The sequence below is a fragment of the Clavelina lepadiformis genome, chromosome 7 (genome assembly GCF_947623445.1).
Source record: "Clavelina lepadiformis chromosome 7, kaClaLepa1.1, whole genome shotgun sequence".
Classification (NCBI taxonomy): domain Eukaryota; kingdom Metazoa; phylum Chordata; class Ascidiacea; order Aplousobranchia; family Clavelinidae; genus Clavelina; species Clavelina lepadiformis.
Genome location: NC_135246.1, coordinates 10,176,918 through 10,194,925, shown reverse-complemented (window position 1 = coordinate 10,194,925; position 18,008 = coordinate 10,176,918). Strand labels below are relative to the sequence as shown.

At 41.4% G+C, this 18,008-nt stretch overlaps 50 non-coding genes across 50 annotated transcripts; all 50 read left to right on the top strand.

Annotated features, from left to right (window-relative positions):
• Window positions 1-714: 714 nt before the first annotated feature.
• Window positions 715-786, top strand: Trnae-uuc (transfer RNA glutamic acid (anticodon UUC)). Its single transcript has one exon. It is a non-coding gene; the product is annotated as a tRNA-Glu (tRNA).
• A 7-nt stretch (window positions 787-793) lies between these two features.
• On the top strand, window positions 794-864 carry Trnag-gcc (transfer RNA glycine (anticodon GCC)). Its single transcript has one exon. It is a non-coding gene; the product is annotated as a tRNA-Gly (tRNA).
• A 250-nt stretch (window positions 865-1,114) lies between these two features.
• On the top strand, window positions 1,115-1,188 carry Trnai-aau (transfer RNA isoleucine (anticodon AAU)). Its single transcript has one exon. It is a non-coding gene; the product is annotated as a tRNA-Ile (tRNA).
• Window positions 1,189-1,194: 6 nt separating this feature from the next.
• On the top strand, window positions 1,195-1,267 carry Trnaf-gaa (transfer RNA phenylalanine (anticodon GAA)). The gene has a single exon. It is a non-coding gene; the product is annotated as a tRNA-Phe (tRNA).
• An 855-nt stretch (window positions 1,268-2,122) lies between these two features.
• Window positions 2,123-2,194, top strand: Trnae-uuc (transfer RNA glutamic acid (anticodon UUC)). The gene has a single exon. It is a non-coding gene; the product is annotated as a tRNA-Glu (tRNA).
• A 7-nt stretch (window positions 2,195-2,201) lies between these two features.
• Trnag-gcc (transfer RNA glycine (anticodon GCC)) lies at window positions 2,202-2,272 on the top strand. The gene has a single exon. It is a non-coding gene; the product is annotated as a tRNA-Gly (tRNA).
• A 250-nt stretch (window positions 2,273-2,522) lies between these two features.
• On the top strand, window positions 2,523-2,596 carry Trnai-aau (transfer RNA isoleucine (anticodon AAU)). Its single transcript has one exon. It is a non-coding gene; the product is annotated as a tRNA-Ile (tRNA).
• Window positions 2,597-2,602: 6 nt separating this feature from the next.
• On the top strand, window positions 2,603-2,675 carry Trnaf-gaa (transfer RNA phenylalanine (anticodon GAA)). Its single transcript has one exon. It is a non-coding gene; the product is annotated as a tRNA-Phe (tRNA).
• Window positions 2,676-3,531: 856 nt separating this feature from the next.
• Trnae-uuc (transfer RNA glutamic acid (anticodon UUC)) lies at window positions 3,532-3,603 on the top strand. Its single transcript has one exon. It is a non-coding gene; the product is annotated as a tRNA-Glu (tRNA).
• Window positions 3,604-3,610: 7 nt separating this feature from the next.
• Window positions 3,611-3,681, top strand: Trnag-gcc (transfer RNA glycine (anticodon GCC)). Its single transcript has one exon. It is a non-coding gene; the product is annotated as a tRNA-Gly (tRNA).
• A 250-nt stretch (window positions 3,682-3,931) lies between these two features.
• Trnai-aau (transfer RNA isoleucine (anticodon AAU)) lies at window positions 3,932-4,005 on the top strand. Its single transcript has one exon. It is a non-coding gene; the product is annotated as a tRNA-Ile (tRNA).
• Window positions 4,006-4,011: 6 nt separating this feature from the next.
• Trnaf-gaa (transfer RNA phenylalanine (anticodon GAA)) lies at window positions 4,012-4,084 on the top strand. The gene has a single exon. It is a non-coding gene; the product is annotated as a tRNA-Phe (tRNA).
• An 855-nt stretch (window positions 4,085-4,939) lies between these two features.
• Trnae-uuc (transfer RNA glutamic acid (anticodon UUC)) lies at window positions 4,940-5,011 on the top strand. The gene has a single exon. It is a non-coding gene; the product is annotated as a tRNA-Glu (tRNA).
• A 7-nt stretch (window positions 5,012-5,018) lies between these two features.
• On the top strand, window positions 5,019-5,089 carry Trnag-gcc (transfer RNA glycine (anticodon GCC)). The gene has a single exon. It is a non-coding gene; the product is annotated as a tRNA-Gly (tRNA).
• A 250-nt stretch (window positions 5,090-5,339) lies between these two features.
• Trnai-aau (transfer RNA isoleucine (anticodon AAU)) lies at window positions 5,340-5,413 on the top strand. Its single transcript has one exon. It is a non-coding gene; the product is annotated as a tRNA-Ile (tRNA).
• A 6-nt stretch (window positions 5,414-5,419) lies between these two features.
• On the top strand, window positions 5,420-5,492 carry Trnaf-gaa (transfer RNA phenylalanine (anticodon GAA)). The gene has a single exon. It is a non-coding gene; the product is annotated as a tRNA-Phe (tRNA).
• Window positions 5,493-6,347: 855 nt separating this feature from the next.
• Trnae-uuc (transfer RNA glutamic acid (anticodon UUC)) lies at window positions 6,348-6,419 on the top strand. Its single transcript has one exon. It is a non-coding gene; the product is annotated as a tRNA-Glu (tRNA).
• A 7-nt stretch (window positions 6,420-6,426) lies between these two features.
• Window positions 6,427-6,497, top strand: Trnag-gcc (transfer RNA glycine (anticodon GCC)). The gene has a single exon. It is a non-coding gene; the product is annotated as a tRNA-Gly (tRNA).
• A 250-nt stretch (window positions 6,498-6,747) lies between these two features.
• Window positions 6,748-6,821, top strand: Trnai-aau (transfer RNA isoleucine (anticodon AAU)). Its single transcript has one exon. It is a non-coding gene; the product is annotated as a tRNA-Ile (tRNA).
• A 6-nt stretch (window positions 6,822-6,827) lies between these two features.
• Window positions 6,828-6,900, top strand: Trnaf-gaa (transfer RNA phenylalanine (anticodon GAA)). The gene has a single exon. It is a non-coding gene; the product is annotated as a tRNA-Phe (tRNA).
• Window positions 6,901-7,756: 856 nt separating this feature from the next.
• Trnak-uuu (transfer RNA lysine (anticodon UUU)) lies at window positions 7,757-7,828 on the top strand. Its single transcript has one exon. It is a non-coding gene; the product is annotated as a tRNA-Lys (tRNA).
• Window positions 7,829-7,835: 7 nt separating this feature from the next.
• Window positions 7,836-7,906, top strand: Trnag-gcc (transfer RNA glycine (anticodon GCC)). Its single transcript has one exon. It is a non-coding gene; the product is annotated as a tRNA-Gly (tRNA).
• A 250-nt stretch (window positions 7,907-8,156) lies between these two features.
• Window positions 8,157-8,230, top strand: Trnai-aau (transfer RNA isoleucine (anticodon AAU)). The gene has a single exon. It is a non-coding gene; the product is annotated as a tRNA-Ile (tRNA).
• A 6-nt stretch (window positions 8,231-8,236) lies between these two features.
• Trnaf-gaa (transfer RNA phenylalanine (anticodon GAA)) lies at window positions 8,237-8,309 on the top strand. Its single transcript has one exon. It is a non-coding gene; the product is annotated as a tRNA-Phe (tRNA).
• Window positions 8,310-9,164: 855 nt separating this feature from the next.
• On the top strand, window positions 9,165-9,236 carry Trnae-uuc (transfer RNA glutamic acid (anticodon UUC)). The gene has a single exon. It is a non-coding gene; the product is annotated as a tRNA-Glu (tRNA).
• Window positions 9,237-9,243: 7 nt separating this feature from the next.
• On the top strand, window positions 9,244-9,314 carry Trnag-gcc (transfer RNA glycine (anticodon GCC)). The gene has a single exon. It is a non-coding gene; the product is annotated as a tRNA-Gly (tRNA).
• A 250-nt stretch (window positions 9,315-9,564) lies between these two features.
• Window positions 9,565-9,638, top strand: Trnai-aau (transfer RNA isoleucine (anticodon AAU)). The gene has a single exon. It is a non-coding gene; the product is annotated as a tRNA-Ile (tRNA).
• Window positions 9,639-9,644: 6 nt separating this feature from the next.
• On the top strand, window positions 9,645-9,717 carry Trnaf-gaa (transfer RNA phenylalanine (anticodon GAA)). The gene has a single exon. It is a non-coding gene; the product is annotated as a tRNA-Phe (tRNA).
• An 856-nt stretch (window positions 9,718-10,573) lies between these two features.
• Trnae-uuc (transfer RNA glutamic acid (anticodon UUC)) lies at window positions 10,574-10,645 on the top strand. The gene has a single exon. It is a non-coding gene; the product is annotated as a tRNA-Glu (tRNA).
• Window positions 10,646-10,652: 7 nt separating this feature from the next.
• On the top strand, window positions 10,653-10,723 carry Trnag-gcc (transfer RNA glycine (anticodon GCC)). Its single transcript has one exon. It is a non-coding gene; the product is annotated as a tRNA-Gly (tRNA).
• Window positions 10,724-10,973: 250 nt separating this feature from the next.
• Window positions 10,974-11,047, top strand: Trnai-aau (transfer RNA isoleucine (anticodon AAU)). The gene has a single exon. It is a non-coding gene; the product is annotated as a tRNA-Ile (tRNA).
• A 6-nt stretch (window positions 11,048-11,053) lies between these two features.
• Window positions 11,054-11,126, top strand: Trnaf-gaa (transfer RNA phenylalanine (anticodon GAA)). The gene has a single exon. It is a non-coding gene; the product is annotated as a tRNA-Phe (tRNA).
• An 856-nt stretch (window positions 11,127-11,982) lies between these two features.
• Window positions 11,983-12,054, top strand: Trnae-uuc (transfer RNA glutamic acid (anticodon UUC)). Its single transcript has one exon. It is a non-coding gene; the product is annotated as a tRNA-Glu (tRNA).
• A 7-nt stretch (window positions 12,055-12,061) lies between these two features.
• On the top strand, window positions 12,062-12,132 carry Trnag-gcc (transfer RNA glycine (anticodon GCC)). Its single transcript has one exon. It is a non-coding gene; the product is annotated as a tRNA-Gly (tRNA).
• A 250-nt stretch (window positions 12,133-12,382) lies between these two features.
• Trnai-aau (transfer RNA isoleucine (anticodon AAU)) lies at window positions 12,383-12,456 on the top strand. The gene has a single exon. It is a non-coding gene; the product is annotated as a tRNA-Ile (tRNA).
• A 6-nt stretch (window positions 12,457-12,462) lies between these two features.
• Trnaf-gaa (transfer RNA phenylalanine (anticodon GAA)) lies at window positions 12,463-12,535 on the top strand. Its single transcript has one exon. It is a non-coding gene; the product is annotated as a tRNA-Phe (tRNA).
• An 855-nt stretch (window positions 12,536-13,390) lies between these two features.
• Trnae-uuc (transfer RNA glutamic acid (anticodon UUC)) lies at window positions 13,391-13,462 on the top strand. Its single transcript has one exon. It is a non-coding gene; the product is annotated as a tRNA-Glu (tRNA).
• A 7-nt stretch (window positions 13,463-13,469) lies between these two features.
• Window positions 13,470-13,540, top strand: Trnag-gcc (transfer RNA glycine (anticodon GCC)). The gene has a single exon. It is a non-coding gene; the product is annotated as a tRNA-Gly (tRNA).
• Window positions 13,541-13,790: 250 nt separating this feature from the next.
• Trnai-aau (transfer RNA isoleucine (anticodon AAU)) lies at window positions 13,791-13,864 on the top strand. Its single transcript has one exon. It is a non-coding gene; the product is annotated as a tRNA-Ile (tRNA).
• Window positions 13,865-13,870: 6 nt separating this feature from the next.
• Trnaf-gaa (transfer RNA phenylalanine (anticodon GAA)) lies at window positions 13,871-13,943 on the top strand. The gene has a single exon. It is a non-coding gene; the product is annotated as a tRNA-Phe (tRNA).
• Window positions 13,944-14,798: 855 nt separating this feature from the next.
• Window positions 14,799-14,870, top strand: Trnae-uuc (transfer RNA glutamic acid (anticodon UUC)). The gene has a single exon. It is a non-coding gene; the product is annotated as a tRNA-Glu (tRNA).
• A 7-nt stretch (window positions 14,871-14,877) lies between these two features.
• Window positions 14,878-14,948, top strand: Trnag-gcc (transfer RNA glycine (anticodon GCC)). The gene has a single exon. It is a non-coding gene; the product is annotated as a tRNA-Gly (tRNA).
• Window positions 14,949-15,198: 250 nt separating this feature from the next.
• Trnai-aau (transfer RNA isoleucine (anticodon AAU)) lies at window positions 15,199-15,272 on the top strand. Its single transcript has one exon. It is a non-coding gene; the product is annotated as a tRNA-Ile (tRNA).
• A 6-nt stretch (window positions 15,273-15,278) lies between these two features.
• Window positions 15,279-15,351, top strand: Trnaf-gaa (transfer RNA phenylalanine (anticodon GAA)). Its single transcript has one exon. It is a non-coding gene; the product is annotated as a tRNA-Phe (tRNA).
• An 856-nt stretch (window positions 15,352-16,207) lies between these two features.
• On the top strand, window positions 16,208-16,279 carry Trnak-uuu (transfer RNA lysine (anticodon UUU)). Its single transcript has one exon. It is a non-coding gene; the product is annotated as a tRNA-Lys (tRNA).
• A 7-nt stretch (window positions 16,280-16,286) lies between these two features.
• Window positions 16,287-16,357, top strand: Trnag-gcc (transfer RNA glycine (anticodon GCC)). The gene has a single exon. It is a non-coding gene; the product is annotated as a tRNA-Gly (tRNA).
• Window positions 16,358-16,607: 250 nt separating this feature from the next.
• Window positions 16,608-16,681, top strand: Trnai-aau (transfer RNA isoleucine (anticodon AAU)). Its single transcript has one exon. It is a non-coding gene; the product is annotated as a tRNA-Ile (tRNA).
• Window positions 16,682-16,687: 6 nt separating this feature from the next.
• Window positions 16,688-16,760, top strand: Trnaf-gaa (transfer RNA phenylalanine (anticodon GAA)). The gene has a single exon. It is a non-coding gene; the product is annotated as a tRNA-Phe (tRNA).
• An 855-nt stretch (window positions 16,761-17,615) lies between these two features.
• Trnae-uuc (transfer RNA glutamic acid (anticodon UUC)) lies at window positions 17,616-17,687 on the top strand. The gene has a single exon. It is a non-coding gene; the product is annotated as a tRNA-Glu (tRNA).
• A 7-nt stretch (window positions 17,688-17,694) lies between these two features.
• Trnag-gcc (transfer RNA glycine (anticodon GCC)) lies at window positions 17,695-17,765 on the top strand. Its single transcript has one exon. It is a non-coding gene; the product is annotated as a tRNA-Gly (tRNA).
• Window positions 17,766-18,008: the final 243 nt, after the last annotated feature.

Here is an 18,008-nt window from a genome sequence, read left to right as displayed (position 1 = left end):
GTGACGTCGACGTGGGCTGGTTTGATATGGTTTTGGCGATAGCGTATTGCAGGTCCAGGCTAAGCTGTAAATTATTTAGAAGTCGCATATTTGTTTTCCGTGGATTAGTTGTCCGAAACTTTTACTCTCAAAACATGCTGTAAAGTTTAGGTGGTTGTTTTATAAATTTTAGTAAAATGATTCTGTCCAAACTAAGAATGTAGGCATTCCTAGCCTATATATCGTTGCAAGCCAAAATTGAGGAAGGCTCGTGATGTAGTTTTGCGATAGTAGCTTCTTGGTTTAATGTTCAATGGTCCCTGGTTCAATCGCGTGTCGAGGCAACTAATTTCGTTCACTTTGTTTTGTTGAGGTGTCAGTTCGCATTAGGAACATATTTTTTCAGCTGGAAACACTGTGTTTATGACGATTTCGCAACCAATGCGTCATACCTACTGGATGAAAAATTTCGAAGTGCAATGTGCATGTGACGTCGACGTGGGCTGGTTTGTTATTATTTTGTAATTCTGTCAAACTGAGAATGTAGGCATTCTTAGCCTAGATCTCGTTGCAAGCGAATATTGATGGAGGCTCGTGAAGTGGTTCTACGACAGTAGCTTCTTAGTTAAATGTACTTGCATTGAAAAGCCTATTTTTTTAAAATTGGATCATGATCCCTTGAGCCGGATTTCAGTCAAAGTATATTTACTGGATCAAATAAAGATCGATCGCCGCTCCCAGATGGTCTAGTGGTCAGGATTCCTGGCTTTCACCCAGGCGGCCCGGGTTCGATTCCCGGTCTGGGAAAGTGCATGCATTGATGGTTCAGTGGTAGAATTCTCGCCTGCCACGCGGGAAGCCCGGGTTCGATTCCCGGTCAATGCATTTTCTTAACATTACCTGGATAACCTTTCGTGTGAGTGCCCAGAAAGTGTATTTTCGCTTTGATGACAAAAATGTTTTGAAGAATAAGGATTGTTGTTCGTTAATAGGGAGGTATATGCCGTGATAACTTAGAGAAATGGATTGCTGAAAGAAAAATTCTCAATTTGCCAGAAAATTCTTCAATAAAACAAAAATTTCAAAGTCGGAATAATGGTGAAATTAATCGTTGTTTTGTACCCAAAACAATCGAGGCCGATTAGCTCAGTTGGTTAGAGCGTCGTGCTAATAACGCGAATGTCGCGGGTTCGAGCCCCGTATTGGCCAAAGCTTGCCTCGATAGCTCAGTTGGCAGAGCGTTAGACTGAAGATCTAAAGGTCCCTGGTTCAATCCCGGGTCGAGGCAACTAATTTCGATTACTTCGTTCTTTTGAGAAGTCATTTCCTTTTAGGAACACAATTTTAAGCGGGAACATTTTATGTGTGACGAAGTCTCCACCAATGCGTGATATTAAAAAGACGAAAAATGTTGCAGTCCAATGCGCATGTGACGTCGACGTGGGCTGGTTTGATATGGTTTTGGCGATAGCGTATTGCAGGTCCAGGCTAAGCTGTAAATTATTTAGAAGTCGCATATTTGTTTTCCGTGGATTAGTTGTCCGAAACTTTTACTCTCAAAACATTCTGTAAAACTTAGGTGGTTGTTTTATAAATTTTAGTAAAATGATTTTGTCCAAACTAAGAATGTAGGCATTCCTAGCCTATATATCGTTGCAAGCCAAAATTGAGGAAGGCTCGTGATGTAGTTTTGCGATAGTAGCTTCTTGGTTTAATGTTCAATGGTCCCTGGTTCAATCGCGTGTCGAGGCAACTAATTTCGTTCACTTTGTTTTGTTGAGGTGTCAGTTCGCATTAGGAACATATTTTTTCAGCTGGAAACACTGTGTTTATGACGATTTTGCAACCAATGCGTCATATCTACTGGATGAAAAATTTCGAAGTGCAATGTGCATGTGACGTCGACGTGGGCTGGTTTGTTATTATTTTGTAATTCTGTCAAACTGAGAATGTAGGCATTCTTAGCCTAGATCTCGTTGCAAGCGAATATTGATGGAGGCTCGTGAAGTGGATTTACGACAGTAGCTTCTTAATTAAATGTACTTGCATTGAAAAGCCTATTTTTTTAAAATTGGATCATGATCCCTTGAGCCGGATTTCAGTCAAAGTATATTTACTGGATCAAATAAAGATCGATCGCCGCTCCCAGATGGTCTAGTGGTCAGGATTCCTGGCTTTCACCCAGGCGGCCCGGGTTCGATTCCCGGTCTGGGAAAGTGCATGCATTGATGGTTCAGTGGTAGAATTCTCGCCTGCCACGCGGGAGGCCCGGGTTCGATTCCCGGTCAATGCATTTTCTTAACATTACCTGGATAACCTTTCGTGTGAGTGCCCAGAAAGTGTATTTTCGCTTTGATGACAAAAATGTTTTGAAGAATAAGGATTGTTGTTCGTTAATAGGGAGGTATATGCCGTGATAACTTAGAGAAATGGATTGCTGAAAGAAAAATTCTCAATTTACCAGAAAATTCTTCAATAAAACAAAAATTTCAAAGTCGGAATAATGGTGAAATTAATCGTTGTTTTGGACCCCAAACAATCGAGGCCGATTAGCTCAGTTGGTTAGAGCGTCGTGCTAATAACGCGAATGTCGCGGGTTCGAGCCCCGTATTGGCCAAAGCTTGCCTCGATAGCTCAGTTGGGAGAGCGTTAGACTGAAGATCTAAAGGTCCCTGGTTCAATCCCGGGTCGAGGCAACTAGTTTCGTTTACTTCGTTCTTTTGAGAAGTCATTTCCTTTTAGGAACACAATTTTAAGCGGGAACATTTTATGTGTGACGAGGTCTCCACCAATGCGTGATATTAAAAAGACGAAAAATGTTGTAGTCCAATGCGCATGTGACGTCGACGTGGGCTGGTTTGATATGGTTTTGGCGATAGCGTATTGCAGGTCCAGGCTAAGCTGTAAATTATTTAGAAGTCGCATATTTGTTTTCCGTGGATTAGTTATCGGAAACTTTTACTCTCAAAACATGCTGTAAAGTTTAGGTGGTTGTTTTATAAATTTTAGTAAAATGATTCTGTCCAAACTAAGAATGTAGGCATTCCTAGCCTATATATCGTTGCAAGCCAAAATTGAGGAAGGCTCGTGATGTAGTTTTGCGATAGTAGCTTCTTGGTTTAATGTTCAATGGTCCCTGGTTCAATCGCGTGTCGAGGCAACTAATTTCGTTCACTTTGTTTTGTTGAGGTGTCAGTTCGCATTAGGAACATATTTTTTCAGCTGGAAACACTGTGTTTATGACGATTTCGCAACCAATGCGTCATATCTACTGGATGAAAAATGTCGAAGTGCAATGTGCATGTGACGTCGACGTGGGCTGGTTTGTTATTATTTTGTAATTCTGTCAAACTGAGAATGTAGGCATTCTTAGCCTAGATCTCGTTGCAAGCGAATATTGATGGAGGCTCGTGAAGTGGTTCTACGACAGTAGCTTCTTAGTTAAATGTACTTTGCATTGAAAAGCCTATTTTTTAAAAATTGGGTCATGATCCCTTGAGCCGGATTTCAGTCAAAGTATATTTACTGGATCAAATAAAGATCGATCGCCGCTCCCAGATGGTCTAGTGGTCAGGATTCCTGGCTTTCACCCAGGCGGCCCGGGTTCGATTCCCGGTCTGGGAAAGTGCATGCATTGATGGTTCAGTGGTAGAATTTTCGCCTGCCACGCGGGAGGCCCGGGTTCGATTCCCGGTCAATGCATTTTCTTAACATTACCTGGATAACCTTTCGTGTGAGTGCCCAGAAAGTGTATTTTCGCTTTGATGACAAAAATGTTTTGAAGAATAAGGATTGTTGTTCGTTAATAGGGAGGTATATGCCGTGATAACTTAGAGAAATGGATTGCTGAAAGAAAAATTCTCAATTTACCAGAAAATTCTTCAATAAAACAAAAATTTCAAATTCGGAATAATGGTGAAATTAATCGTTGTTTTGGACCCCAAACAATCGAGGCCGATTAGCTCAGTTGGTTAGAGCGTCGTGCTAATAACGCGAATGTCGCGGGTTCAAGCCCCGTATTGGCCAAAACTTGCCTCGATAGCTCAGTTGGGAGAGCGTTAGACTGAAGATCTAAAGGTCCCTGGTTCAATCCCGGGTCGAGGCAACTAATTTCGATTACTTCGTTCTTTTGAGAAGTCATTTCCTTTTAGGAACACAATTTTAAGCGGGAACATTTTATGTGTGACGAGGTCTCCACCAATGCGTGATATTAAAAAGACGAAAAATGTTGTAGTCCAATGCGCATGTGACGTCGACGTGGGCTGGTTTGATATGGTTTTGGCGATAGCGTATTGCAGGTCCAGGCTAAGCTGTAAATTATTTAGAAGTCGCATATTTGTTTTCCGTGGATTAGTTATCGGAAACTTTTACTCTCAAAACATGCTGTAAAGTTTAGGTGGTTGTTTTATAAATTTTAGTAAAATGATTCTGTCCAAACTAAGAATGTAGGCATTCCTAGCCTATATATCGTTGCAAGCCAAAATTGAGGAAGGCTCGTGATGTAGTTTTGCGATAGTAGCTTCTTGGTTTAATGTTCAATGGTCCCTGGTTCAATCGCGTGTCGAGGCAACTAATTTCGTTCACTTTGTTTTGTTGAGGTGTCAGTTCGCATTAGGAACATATTTTTTTAGCTGGAAACACTGTGTTTATGACGATTTCGCAACCAATGCGTCATATCTACTGGATGAAAAATTTCGAAGTGCAATGTGCATGTGACGTCGACGTGGGCTGGTTTGTTATTATTTTGTAATTCTGTCAAACTGAGAATGTAGGCATTCTTAGCCTAGATCTCGTTGCAAGCGAATATTGATGGAGGCTCGTGAAGTGGTTCTACGACAGTAGCTTCTTAGTTAAATGTACTTGCATTGAAAAGCCTATTTTTTAAAAATTGGATCATGATCCCTTGGGCCGGATTTCAGTCAAAGTATATTTACTGGATCAAATAAAGATCGATCGCCGCTCCCAGATGGTCTAGTGGTCAGGATTCCTGGCTTTCACCCAGGCGGCCCGGGTTCGATTCCCGGTCTGGGAAAGTGCATGCATTGATGGTTCAGTGGTAGAATTCTCGCCTGCCACGCGGGAGGCCCGGGTTCGATTCCCGGTCAATGCATTTTCTTAACATTACCTGGATAACCTTTCGTGTGAGTGCCCAGAAAGTGTATTTTCGCTTTGATGACAAAAATGTTTTGAAGAATAAGGATTGTTGTTCGTTAATAGGGAGGTATATGCCGTGATAACTTAGAGAAATGGATTGCTGAAAGAAAAATTCTCAATTTGCCAGAAAATTCTTCAATAAAACAAAAATTTCAAAGTCGGAATAATGGTGAAATTAATCGTTGTTTTGGACCCCAAACAATCGAGGCCGATTAGCTCAGTTGGTTAGAGCGTCGTGCTAATAACGCGAATGTCGCGGGTTCGAGCCCCGTATTGGCCAAAGCTTGCCTCGATAGCTCAGTTGGGAGAGCGTTAGACTGAAGATCTAAAGGTCCCTGGTTCAATCCCGGGTCGAGGCAACTAATTTCGATTACTTCGTTCTTTTGAGAAGTCATTTCCTTTTAGGAACACAATTTTAAGCGGGAACATTTTATGTGTGACGAGGTCTCCACCAATGCGTGATATTAAAAAGACGAAAAATGTTGCAGTCCAATGCGCATGTGACGTCGACGTGGGCTGGTTTGATATGGTTTTGGCGATAGCGTATTGCAGGTCCAGGCTAAGCTGTAAATTATTTAGAAGTCGCATATTTGTTTTCCGTGGATTAGTTGTCCGAAACTTTTACTCTCAAAACATGCTGTAAAACTTAGGTGGTTGTTTTATAAATTTTAGTAAAATGATTCTGTCCAAACTAAGAATGTAGGCATTCCTAGCCTATATATCGTTGCAAGCCAAAATTGAGGAAGGCTCGTGATGTAGTTTTGCGATAGTAGCTTCTTGGTTTAATGTTCAATGGTCCCTGGTTCAATCGCGTGTCGAGGCAACTAATTTCGTTCACTTTGTTTTGTTGAGGTGTCAGTTCGCATTAGGAACATATTTTTTCAGCTGGAAACACTGTGTTTATGACGATTTCGCAACCAATGCGTCATATCTACTGGATGAAAAATGTCGAAGTGCAATGTGCATGTGACGTCGACGTGGGCTGGTTTGTTATTATTTTGTAATTCTGTCAAACTGAGAATGTAGGCATTCTTAGGCTAGATCTCGTTGCAAGCGAATATTGATGGAGGCTCGTGAAGTGGTTCTACGACAGTAGCTTCTTAGTTAAATGTACTTGCATTGAAAAGCCTATTTTTTTAAAATTGGATCATGATCCCTTGAGCCGAATTTCAGTCAAAGTATATTTACTGGATCAAATAAAGATCGATCGCCGCTCCCAGATGGTCTAGTGGTCAGGATTCCTGGCTTTCACCCAGGCGGCCCGGGTTCGATTCCCGGTCTGGGAAAGTGCATGCATTGATGGTTCAGTGGTAGAATTCTCGCCTGCCACGCGGGAGGCCCGGGTTCGATTCCCGGTCAATGCATTTTCTTAACATTACCTGGATAACCTTTCGTGTGAGTGCCCAGAAAGTGTATTTTCGCTTTGATGACAAAAATGTTTTGAAGAATAAGGATTGTTGTTCGTTAATAGGGAGGTATATGCCGTGATAACTTAGAGAAATGGATTGCTGAAAGAAAAATTCTCAATTTGCCAGAAAATTCTTCAATAAAACAAAAATTTCAAAGTCGGAATAATGGTGAAATTAATCGTTGTTTTGGACCCCAAACAATCGAGGCCGATTAGCTCAGTTGGTTAGAGCGTCGTGCTAATAACGCGAAAGTCGCGGGTTCGAGCCCCGTATTGGCCAAAGCTTGCCTCGATAGCTCAGTTGGGAGAGCGTTAGACTGAAGATCTAAAGGTCCCTGGTTCAATCCCGGGTCGAGGCAACTAATTTCGATTACTTCGTTCTTTTGAGAAGTCATTTCCTTTTAGGAACACAATTTTAAGCGGGAACATTTTATGTGTGACGAGGTCTCCACCAATGCGTGATATTAAAAAGACGAAAAATGTTGTAGTCCAATGCGCATGTGACGTCGACGTTGGCTGGTTTGATATGGTTTTGGCGATAACGTATTGCAGGTCCAGGCTAAGCTGTAAATTATTTAGAAGTCGCATATTTGTTTTCCGTGGATTAGTTATCGGAAACTTTTACTCTCAAAACATGCTGTAAAGTTTAGGTGGTTGTTTTATAAATTTTAGTAAAATGATTCTGTCCAAACTAAGAATGTAGGCATTCCTAGCCTATATATCGTTGCAAGCCAAAATTGAGGAAGGCTCGTGATGTAGTTTTGCGATAGTAGCTTCTTGGTTTAATGTTCAATGGTCCCTGGTTCAATCGCGTGTCGAGGCAACTAATTTCGTTCACTTTGTTTTGTTGAGGTGTCAGTTCGCATTAGGAACATATTTTTTCAGCTGGAAACACTGTGTTTATGACGATTTCGCAACCAATGCGTCATATCTACTGGATGAAAAATGTCGAAGTGCAATGTGCATGTGACGTCGACGTGGGCTGGTTTGTTATTATTTTGTAATTCTGTCAAATTGAGAATGTAGGCATTCTTAGCCTAGATCTCGTTGCAAGCGAATATTGATGGAGGCTCGTGAAGTGGTTCTACGACAGTAGCTTCTTAGTTAAATGTACTTTGCATTGAAAAGCCTATTTTTTAAAAATTGGGTCATGATCACTTGAGCCGGATTTCAGTCAAAGTATATTTACTGGATCAAATAAAGATCGATCGCCGCTCCCAGATGGTCTAGTGGTCAGGATTCCTGGCTTTTACCCAGGCGGCCCGGGTTCGATTCCCTGTCTGGGAAAGTGCATGCATTGATGGTTCAGTGGTAGAATTCTCGCCTGCCACGCGGGAGGCCCGGGTTCGATTCCCGGTCAATGCATTTTCTTAACATTACCTGGATAACCTTTCGTGTGAGTGCCCAGAAAGTGTATTTTCGCTTTGATGACAAAAATGTTTTGAAGAATAAGGATTGTTGTTCGTTAATAGGGAGGTATATGCCGTGATAACTTAGAGAAATGGATTGCTGAAAGAAAAATTCTCAATTTACCAGAAAATTCTTCAATAAAACAAAAATTTCAAATTCGGAATAATGGTGAAATTAATCGTTGTTTTGGACCCCAAACAATCGAGGCCGATTAGCTCAGTTGGTTAGAGCGTCGTGCTAATAACGCGAATGTCGCGGGTTCAAGCCCCGTATTGGCCAAAACTTGCCTCGATAGCTCAGTTGGGAGAGCGTTAGACTGAAGAATTAAAGGTCCCTGGTTCAATCCCGGGTCGAGGCAACTAATTTCGATTACTTCGTTCTTTTGAGAAGTCATTTCCTTTTAGGAACACAATTTTAAGCGGGAACATTTTATGTGTGACGAGGTCTCCACCAATGCGTGATATTAAAAAGACGAAAAATGTTGTAGTCCAATGCGCATGTGACGTCGACGTGGGCTGGTTTGATATGGTTTTGGCGATAGCGTATTGCAGGTCCAGGCTAAGCTGTAAATTATTTAGAAGTCGCATATTTGTTTTCCGTGGATTAGTTATCGGAAACTTTTACTCTCAAAACATGCTGTAAAGTTTAGGTGGTTGTTTTATAAATTTTAGTAAAATGATTCTGTCCAAACTAAGAATGTAGGCATTCCTAGCCTATATATCGTTGCAAGCCAAAATTGAGGAAGGCTCGTGATGTAGTTTTGCGATAGTAGCTTCTTGGTTTAATGTTCAATGGTCCCTGGTTCAATCGCGTGTCGAGGCAACTAATTTCGTTCACTTTGTTTTGTTGAGGTGTCAGTTCGCATTAGGAACACATTTTTCAGCTGGAAACATTGTGTTTATGACGATTTCGCAACCAATGCGTCATATCTACTGGATGAAAAATGTCGAAGTGCAATGTGCATGTGACGTCGACGTGGGCTGGTTTGTTATTATTTTGTAATTCTGTCAAACTGAGAATGTAGGCATTCTTAGCCTAGATCTTGTTGCAAGCGAATATTGATGGAGGATCGTGAAGTGGTTCTACGACAGTAGCTTCTTAGTTAAATGTACTTTGCATTGAAAAGCCTATTTTTTTAAAATTGGGTCATGATCCCTTGAGCCGGATTTCAGTCAAAGTATATTTACTGGATCAAATAAAGATCGATCGCCGCTCCCAGATGGTCTAGTGGTCAGGATTCCTGGCTTTCACCCAGGCGGCCCGGGTTCGATTCCCGGTCTGGGAAAGTGCATGCATTGATGGTTCAGTGGTAGAATTCTCGCCTGCCACGCGGGAGGCCCGGGTTCGATTCCCGGTCAATGCATTTTCTTAACATTACCTGGATAACCTTTCGTGTGAGTGCCCAGAAAGTGTATTTTCGCTTTGATGACAAAAATGTTTTGAAGAATAAGGATTGTTGTTCGTTAATAGGGAGGTATATGCCGTGATAACTTAGAAAAATGGATTGCTGAAAGAAAAATTCTCAATTTGCCAGAAAATTCTTCAATAAAACAAAAATTTCAAAGTCGAAATAATGGTGAAATTAATCGTTGTTTTGGACCCCAAACAATCGAGGCCGATTAGCTCAGTTGGTTAGAGCGTCGTGCTAATAACGCGAATGTCGCGGGTTCGAGCCCCGTATTGGCCAAAGCTTGCCTCGACAGCTCAGTTGGGAGAGCGTTAGACTGAAGATCTAAAGGTCCCTGGTTCAATCCCGGGTCGAGGCAACTAATTTCGATTACTTCGTTCTTTTGAGAAGTCATTTCCTTTTAGGAACACAATTTTAAGCGGGAACATTTTATGTGTGACGAGGTCTCCACCAATGCGTGATATTAAAAAGACGAAAAATGTTGTAGTCCAATGCGCATGTGACGTCGACGTGGGCTGGTTTGATATGGTTTTGGCGATAGCGTATTGTAGGTCCAGGCTAAGCTGTAAATTATTTAGAAGTCGCATATTTGTTTTCCGTGGATTAGTTATCGGAAACTTTTACTCTCAAAACATGCTGTAAAGTTTAGGTGGTTGTTTTATAAATTTTAGTTAATTGATTCTGTCCAAACTAAGAATGTAGACATTCCTAGCCTATATATCGTTGCAAGCCAAAATTGAGGAAGGCTCGTGATGTAGTTTTGCGATAGTAGCTTCTTGGTTTAATGTTCAATGGTCCCTGGTTCAATCGCGTGTCGAGGCAACTAATTTCGTTCACTTTGTTTTGTTGAGGTGTCAGTTCGCATTAGGAACATATTTTTTTAGCTGGAAACACTGTGTTTATGACGATTTCGCAACCAATGCGTCATATCTACTGGATGAAAAATTTCGAAGTGCAATGTGCATGTGACGTCGACGTGGGCTGGTTTGTTATTATTTTGTAATTCTGTCAAACTGAGAATGTAGGCATTCTTAGCCTAGATCTTGTTGCAAGCGAATATTCATGGAGGCTCGTGAAGTGGTTCTACGACAGTAGCTTCTTAGTTAAATGTACTTTGCATTGAAAAGCCTATTTTTTAAAAATTGGGTCATGATCCCTTGAGCCGGATTTCAGTCAAAGTATATTTACTGGATCAAATAAAGATCGATCGCCGCTCCCAGATGGTCTAGTGGTCAGGATTCCTGGCTTTCACCCAGGCGGCCCGGGTTCGATATCCGGTCTGGGAAAGTGCATGCATTGATGGTTCAGTGGTAGAATTCTCGCCTGCCACGCGGGAGGCCCGGGTTCGATTCCCGGTCAATGCATTTTCTTAACATTACCTGGATAACCTTTCGTGTGAGTGCCCAGAAAGTGTATTTTCGCTTTGATGACAAAAATGTTTTGAAGAATAAGGATTGTTGTTCGTTAATAGGGAGGTATATGCCGTGATAACTTAGAGAAATGAATTGCTGAAAGAAAAATTCTCAATTTACCAGAAAATTCTTCAATAAAACAAAAATTTCAAAGTCGGAATAATGGTGAAATTAATCGTTGTTTTGGACCCCAAACAATCGAGGCCGATTAGCTCAGTTGGTTAGAGCGTCGTGCTAATAACGCGAATGTCGCGGGTTCGAGCCCCGTATTGGCCAAAGCTTGCCTCGATAGCTCAGTTGGGAGAGCGTTAGACTGAAGATCTAAAGGTCCCTGGTTCAATCCCGGGTCGAGGCAACTAATTTCGATTACTTCGTTCTTTTGAGAAGTCATTTCCTTTTAGGAACACAATTTTAAGCGGGAACATTTTATGTGTGACGAGGTCTCCACCAATGCGTGATATTAAAAAGACGAAAAATGTTGCAGTCCAATGCGCATGTGACGTCGACGTGGGCTGGTTTGATATGGTTTTGGCGATAGCGTATTGCAGGTCCAGGCTAAGCTGTAAATTATTTAGAAGTCGCATATTTGTTTTCCGTGGATTAGTTGTCCGAAACTTTTACTCTCAAAACATGCTGTAAAGTTTAGGTGGTTGTTTTATAAATTTTAGTAAAATGATTTTGTCCAAACTAAGAATGTAGGCATTCCTAGCCTATATATCGTTGCAAGCCAAAATTGAGGAAGGCTCGTGATGTAGTTTTGCGATAGTAGCTTCTTGGTTTAATGTTCAATGGTCCCTGGTTCAATCGCGTGTCGAGGCAACTAATTTCGTTCACTTTGTTTTGTTGAGGTGTCAGTTCGCATTAGGAACATATTTTTTCAGCTGGAAACACTGTGTTTATGACGATTTCGCAACCAATGCGTCATATCTACTGGATGAAAAATTTCGAAGTGCAATGTGCATGTGACGTCGACGTGGGCTGGTTTGTTATTATTTTGTAATTCTGTCAAACTGAGAATGTAGGCATTCTTAGCCTAGATCTCGTTGCAAGCGAATATTGATGGAGGCTCGTGAAGTGGTTCTACGACAGTAGCTTCTTAGTTAAATGTACTTGCATTGAAAAGCCTATTTTTTTAAAAATTGGATCATGATCCCTTGAGCCGGATTTCAGTCAAAGTATATTTACTGGATCAAATAAAGATCGATCGCCGCTCCCAGATGGTCTAGTGGTCAGGATTCCTGGCTTTCACCCAGGCGGCCCGGGTTCGATTCCCGGTCTGGGAAAGTGCATGCATTGATGGTTCAGTGGTAGAATTCTCGCCTGCCACGCGGGAGGCCCGGGTTCGATTCCCGGTCAATGCATTTTCTTAACATTACCTGGATAACCTTTCGTGTGAGTGCCCAGAAAGTGTATTTTCGCTTTGATGACAAAAATGTTTTGAAGAATAAGGATTGTTGTTCGTTAATAGGGAGGTATATGCCGTGATAACTTAGAGAAATGAATTGCTGAAAGAAAAATTCTCAATTTACCAGAAAATTCTTCAATAAAACAAAAATTTCAAAGTCGGAATAATGGTGAAATTAATCGTTGTTTTGGACCCCAAACAATCGAGGCCGATTAGCTCAGTTGGTTAGAGCGTCGTGCTAATAACGCGAATGTCGCGGGTTCGAGCCCCGTTTTGGCCAAAGCTTGCCTCGATAGCTCAGTTGGGAGAGCGTTAGACTGAAGATCTAAAGGTCCCTGGTTCAATCCCGGGTCGAGGCAACTAATTTCGATTACTTCGTTCTTTTGAGAAGTCATTTCCTTTTAGGAACACAATTTTAAGCGGGAACATTTTATGTGTGACGAGGTCTCCACCAATGCGTGATATTAAAAATACGAAAAATGTTGTAGTCCAATGCGCATGTGACGTCGACGTGGGCAGGTTTGATATGGTTTTGGCGATAGCGTATTGCAGGTCCAGGCTAAGCTGTAAGTTATTTAGAAGTCGCATATTTGTTTTCCGTGGATTAATTATCGGAAACTTTTACTCTCAAAACATGCTGTAAAGTTTAGGTGGTTGTTTTATAAATTTTAGTAAAATGATTCTGTCCAAACTAAGAATGTAGGCATTCCTAGCCTATATATCGTTGCAAGCCAAAATTGAGGAAGGCTCGTGATGTAGTTTTGCGATAGTAGCTTCTTGGTTTAATGTTCAATGGTCCCTGGTTCAATCGCGTGTCGAGGCAACTAATTTCGTTCACTTTGTTTTGTTGAGGTGTCAGTTCGCATTAGGAACATATTTTTTTAGCTGGAAACACTGTGTTTATGACGATTTCGCAACCAATGCGTCATATCTACTGGATGAAAAATTTCGAAGTGCAATGTGCATGTGACGTCGACGTGGGCTGGTTTGTTATTATTTTGTAATTCTGTCAAACTGAGAATGTAGGCATTCTTAGCCTAGATCTCGTTGCAAGCGAATATTGATGGAGGCTCGTGAAGTGGTTCTACGACAGTAGCTTCTTAGTTAAATGTACTTGCATTGAAAAGCCTATTTTTTAAAAATTGGATCATGATCCCTTGGGCCGGATTTCAGTCAAAGTATATTTACTGGATCAAATAAAGATCGATCGCCGCTCCCAGATGGTCTAGTGGTCAGGATTCCTGGCTTTCACCCAGGCGGCCCGGGTTCGATTCCCGGTCTGGGAAAGTGCATGCATTGATGGTTCAGTGGTAGAATTCTCGCCTGCCACGCGGGAGGCCCGGGTTCGATTCCCGGTCAATGCATTTTCTTAACATTACCTGGATAACCTTTCGTGTGAGTGCCCAGAAAGTGTATTTTCGCTTTGATGACAAAAATGTTTTGAAGAATAAGGATTGTTGTTCGTTAATAGGGAGGTATATGCCGTGATAACTTAGAGAAATGGATTGCTGAAAGAAAAATTCTCAATTTGCCAGAAAATTCTTCAATAAAACAAAAATTTCAAAGTCGGAATAATGGTGAAATTAATCGTTGTTTTGGACCCCAAACAATCGAGGCCGATTAGCTCAGTTGGTTAGAGCGTCGTGCTAATAACGCGAATGTCGCGGGTTCGAGCCCCGTATTGGCCAAAGCTTGCCTCGATAGCTCAGTTGGGAGAGCGTTAGACTGAAGATCTAAAGGTCCCTGGTTCAATCCCGGGTCGAGGCAACTAATTTCGATTACTTCGTTCTTTTGAGAAGTCATTTCCTTTTAGGAACACAATTTTAAGCGGGAACATTTTATGTGTGACGAGGTCTCCACCAATGCGTGATATTAAAAAGACGAAAAATGTTGCAGTCCAATGCGCATGTGACGTCGACGTGGGCTGGTTTGATATGGTTTTGGCGATAGCGTATTGCAGGTCCAGGCTAAGCTGTAAATTATTTAGAAGTCGCATATTTGTTTTCCGTGGATTAGTTGTCCGAAACTTTTACTCTCAAAACATGCTGTAAAACTTAGGTGGTTGTTTTATAAATTTTAGTAAAATGATTCTGTCCAAACTAAGAATGTAGGCATTCCTAGCCTATATATCGTTGCAAGCCAAAATTGAGGAAGGCTCGTGATGTAGTTTTGCGATAGTAGCTTCTTGGTTTAATGTTCAATGGTCCCTGGTTCAATCGCGTGTCGAGGCAACTAATTTCGTTCACTTTGTTTTGTTGAGGTGTCAGTTCGCATTAGGAACATATTTTTTCAGCTGGAAACACTGTGTTTATGACGATTTCGCAACCAATGCGTCATATCTACTGGATGAAAAATGTCGAAGTGCAATGTGCATGTGACGTCGACGTGGGCTGGTTTGTTATTATTTTGTAATTCTGTCAAACTGAGAATGTAGGCATTCTTAGGCTAGATCTCGTTGCAAGCGAATATTGATGGAGGCTCGTGAAGTGGTTCTACGACAGTAGCTTCTTAGTTAAATGTACTTGCATTGAAAAGCCTATTTTTTTAAAATTGGATCATGATCCCTTGAGCCGAATTTCAGTCAAAGTATATTTACTGGATCAAATAAAGATCGATCGCCGCTCCCAGATGGTCTAGTGGTCAGGATTCCTGGCTTTCACCCAGGCGGCCCGGGTTCGATTCCCGGTCTGGGAAAGTGCATGCATTGATGGTTCAGTGGTAGAATTCTCGCCTGCCACGCGGGAGGCCCGGGTTCGATTCCCGGTCAATGCATTTTCTTAACATTACCTGGATAACCTTTCGTGTGAGTGCCCAGAAAGTGTATTTTCGCTTTGATGACAAAAATGTTTTGAAGAATAAGGATTGTTGTTCGTTAATAGGGAGGTATATGCCGTGATAACTTAGAGAAATGGATTGCTGAAAGAAAAATTCTCAATTTGCCAGAAAATTCTTCAATAAAACAAAAATTTCAAAGTCGGAATAATGGTGAAATTAATCGTTGTTTTGGACCCCAAACAATCGAGGCCGATTAGCTCAGTTGGTTAGAGCGTCGTGCTAATAACGCGAAAGTCGCGGGTTCGAGCCCCGTATTGGCCAAAGCTTGCCTCGATAGCTCAGTTGGGAGAGCGTTAGACTGAAGATCTAAAGGTCCCTGGTTCAATCCCGGGTCGAGGCAACTAATTTCGATTACTTCGTTCTTTTGAGAAGTCATTTCCTTTTAGGAACACAATTTTAAGCGGGAACATTTTATGTGTGACGAGGTCTCCACCAATGCGTGATATTAAAAAGACGAAAAATGTTGTAGTCCAATGCGCATGTGACGTCGACGTTGGCTGGTTTGATATGGTTTTGGCGATAACGTATTGCAGGTCCAGGCTAAGCTGTAAATTATTTAGAAGTCGCATATTTGTTTTCCGTGGATTAGTTATCGGAAACTTTTACTCTCAAAACATGCTGTAAAGTTTAGGTGGTTGTTTTATAAATTTTAGTAAAATGATTCTGTCCAAACTAAGAATGTAGGCATTCCTAGCCTATATATCGTTGCAAGCCAAAATTGAGGAAGGCTCGTGATGTAGTTTTGCGATAGTAGCTTCTTGGTTTAATGTTCAATGGTCCCTGGTTCAATCGCGTGTCGAGGCAACTAATTTCGTTCACTTTGTTTTGTTGAGGTGTCAGTTCGCATTAGGAACATATTTTTTCAGCTGGAAACACTGTGTTTATGACGATTTCGCAACCAATGCGTCATATCTACTGGATGAAAAATGTCGAAGTGCAATGTGCATGTGACGTCGACGTGGGCTGGTTTGTTATTATTTTGTAATTCTGTCAAATTGAGAATGTAGGCATTCTTAGCCTAGATCTCGTTGCAAGCGAATATTGATGGAGGCTCGTGAAGTGGTTCTACGACAGTAGCTTCTTAGTTAAATGTACTTTGCATTGAAAAGCCTATTTTTTAAAAATTGGGTCATGATCACTTGAGCCGGATTTCAGTCAAAGTATATTTACTGGATCAAATAAAGATCGATCGCCGCTCCCAGATGGTCTAGTGGTCAGGATTCCTGGCTTTTACCCAGGCGGCCCGGGTTCGATTCCCTGTCTGGGAAAGTGCATGCATTGATGGTTCAGTGGTAGAATTCTCGCCTGCCACGCGGGAGGCCCGGGTTCGATTCCCGGTCAATGCATTTTCTTAACATTACCTGGATAACCTTTCGTGTGAGTGCCCAGAAAGTGTATTTTCGCTTTGATGACAAAAATGTTTTGAAGAATAAGGATTGTTGTTCGTTAATAGGGAGGTATATGCCGTGATAACTTAGAGAAATGGATTGCTGAAAGAAAAATTCTCAATTTACCAGAAAATTCTTCAATAAAACAAAAATTTCAAATTCGGAATAATGGTGAAATTAATCGTTGTTTTGGACCCCAAACAATCGAGGCCGATTAGCTCAGTTGGTTAGAGCGTCGTGCTAATAACGCGAATGTCGCGGGTTCAAGCCCCGTATTGGCCAAAACTTGCCTCGATAGCTCAGTTGGGAGAGCGTTAGACTGAAGAATTAAAGGTCCCTGGTTCAATCCCGGGTCGAGGCAACTAATTTCGATTACTTCGTTCTTTTGAGAAGTCATTTCCTTTTAGGAACACAATTTTAAGCGGGAACATTTTATGTGTGACGAGGTCTCCACCAATGCGTGATATTAAAAAGACGAAAAATGTTGTAGTCCAATGCGCATGTGACGTCGACGTGGGCTGGTTTGATATGGTTTTGGCGATAGCGTATTGCAGGTCCAGGCTAAGCTGTAAATTATTTAGAAGTCGCATATTTGTTTTCCGTGGATTAGTTATCGGAAACTTTTACTCTCAAAACATGCTGTAAAGTTTAGGTGGTTGTTTTATAAATTTTAGTAAAATGATTCTGTCCAAACTAAGAATGTAGGCATTCCTAGCCTATATATCGTTGCAAGCCAAAATTGAGGAAGGCTCGTGATGTAGTTTTGCGATAGTAGCTTCTTGGTTTAATGTTCAATGGTCCCTGGTTCAATCGCGTGTCGAGGCAACTAATTTCGTTCACTTTGTTTTGTTGAGGTGTCAGTTCGCATTAGGAACACATTTTTCAGCTGGAAACATTGTGTTTATGACGATTTCGCAACCAATGCGTCATATCTACTGGATGAAAAATGTCGAAGTGCAATGTGCATGTGACGTCGACGTGGGCTGGTTTGTTATTATTTTGTAATTCTGTCAAACTGAGAATGTAGGCATTCTTAGCCTAGATCTTGTTGCAAGCGAATATTGATGGAGGATCGTGAAGTGGTTCTACGACAGTAGCTTCTTAGTTAAATGTACTTTGCATTGAAAAGCCTATTTTTTTAAAATTGGGTCATGATCCCTTGAGCCGGATTTCAGTCAAAGTATATTTACTGGATCAAATAAAGATCGATCGCCGCTCCCAGATGGTCTAGTGGTCAGGATTCCTGGCTTTCACCCAGGCGGCCCGGGTTCGATTCCCGGTCTGGGAAAGTGCATGCATTGATGGTTCAGTGGTAGAATTCTCGCCTGCCACGCGGGAGGCCCGGGTTCGATTCCCGGTCAATGCATTTTCTTAACATTACCTGGATAACCTTTCGTGTGAGTGCCCAGAAAGTGTATTTTCGCTTTGATGACAAAAATGTTTTGAAGAATAAGGATTGTTGTTCGTTAATAGGGAGGTATATGCCGTGATAACTTAGAAAAATGGATTGCTGAAAGAAAAATTCTCAATTTGCCAGAAAATTCTTCAATAAAACAAAAATTTCAAAGTCGAAATAATGGTGAAATTAATCGTTGTTTTGGACCCCAAA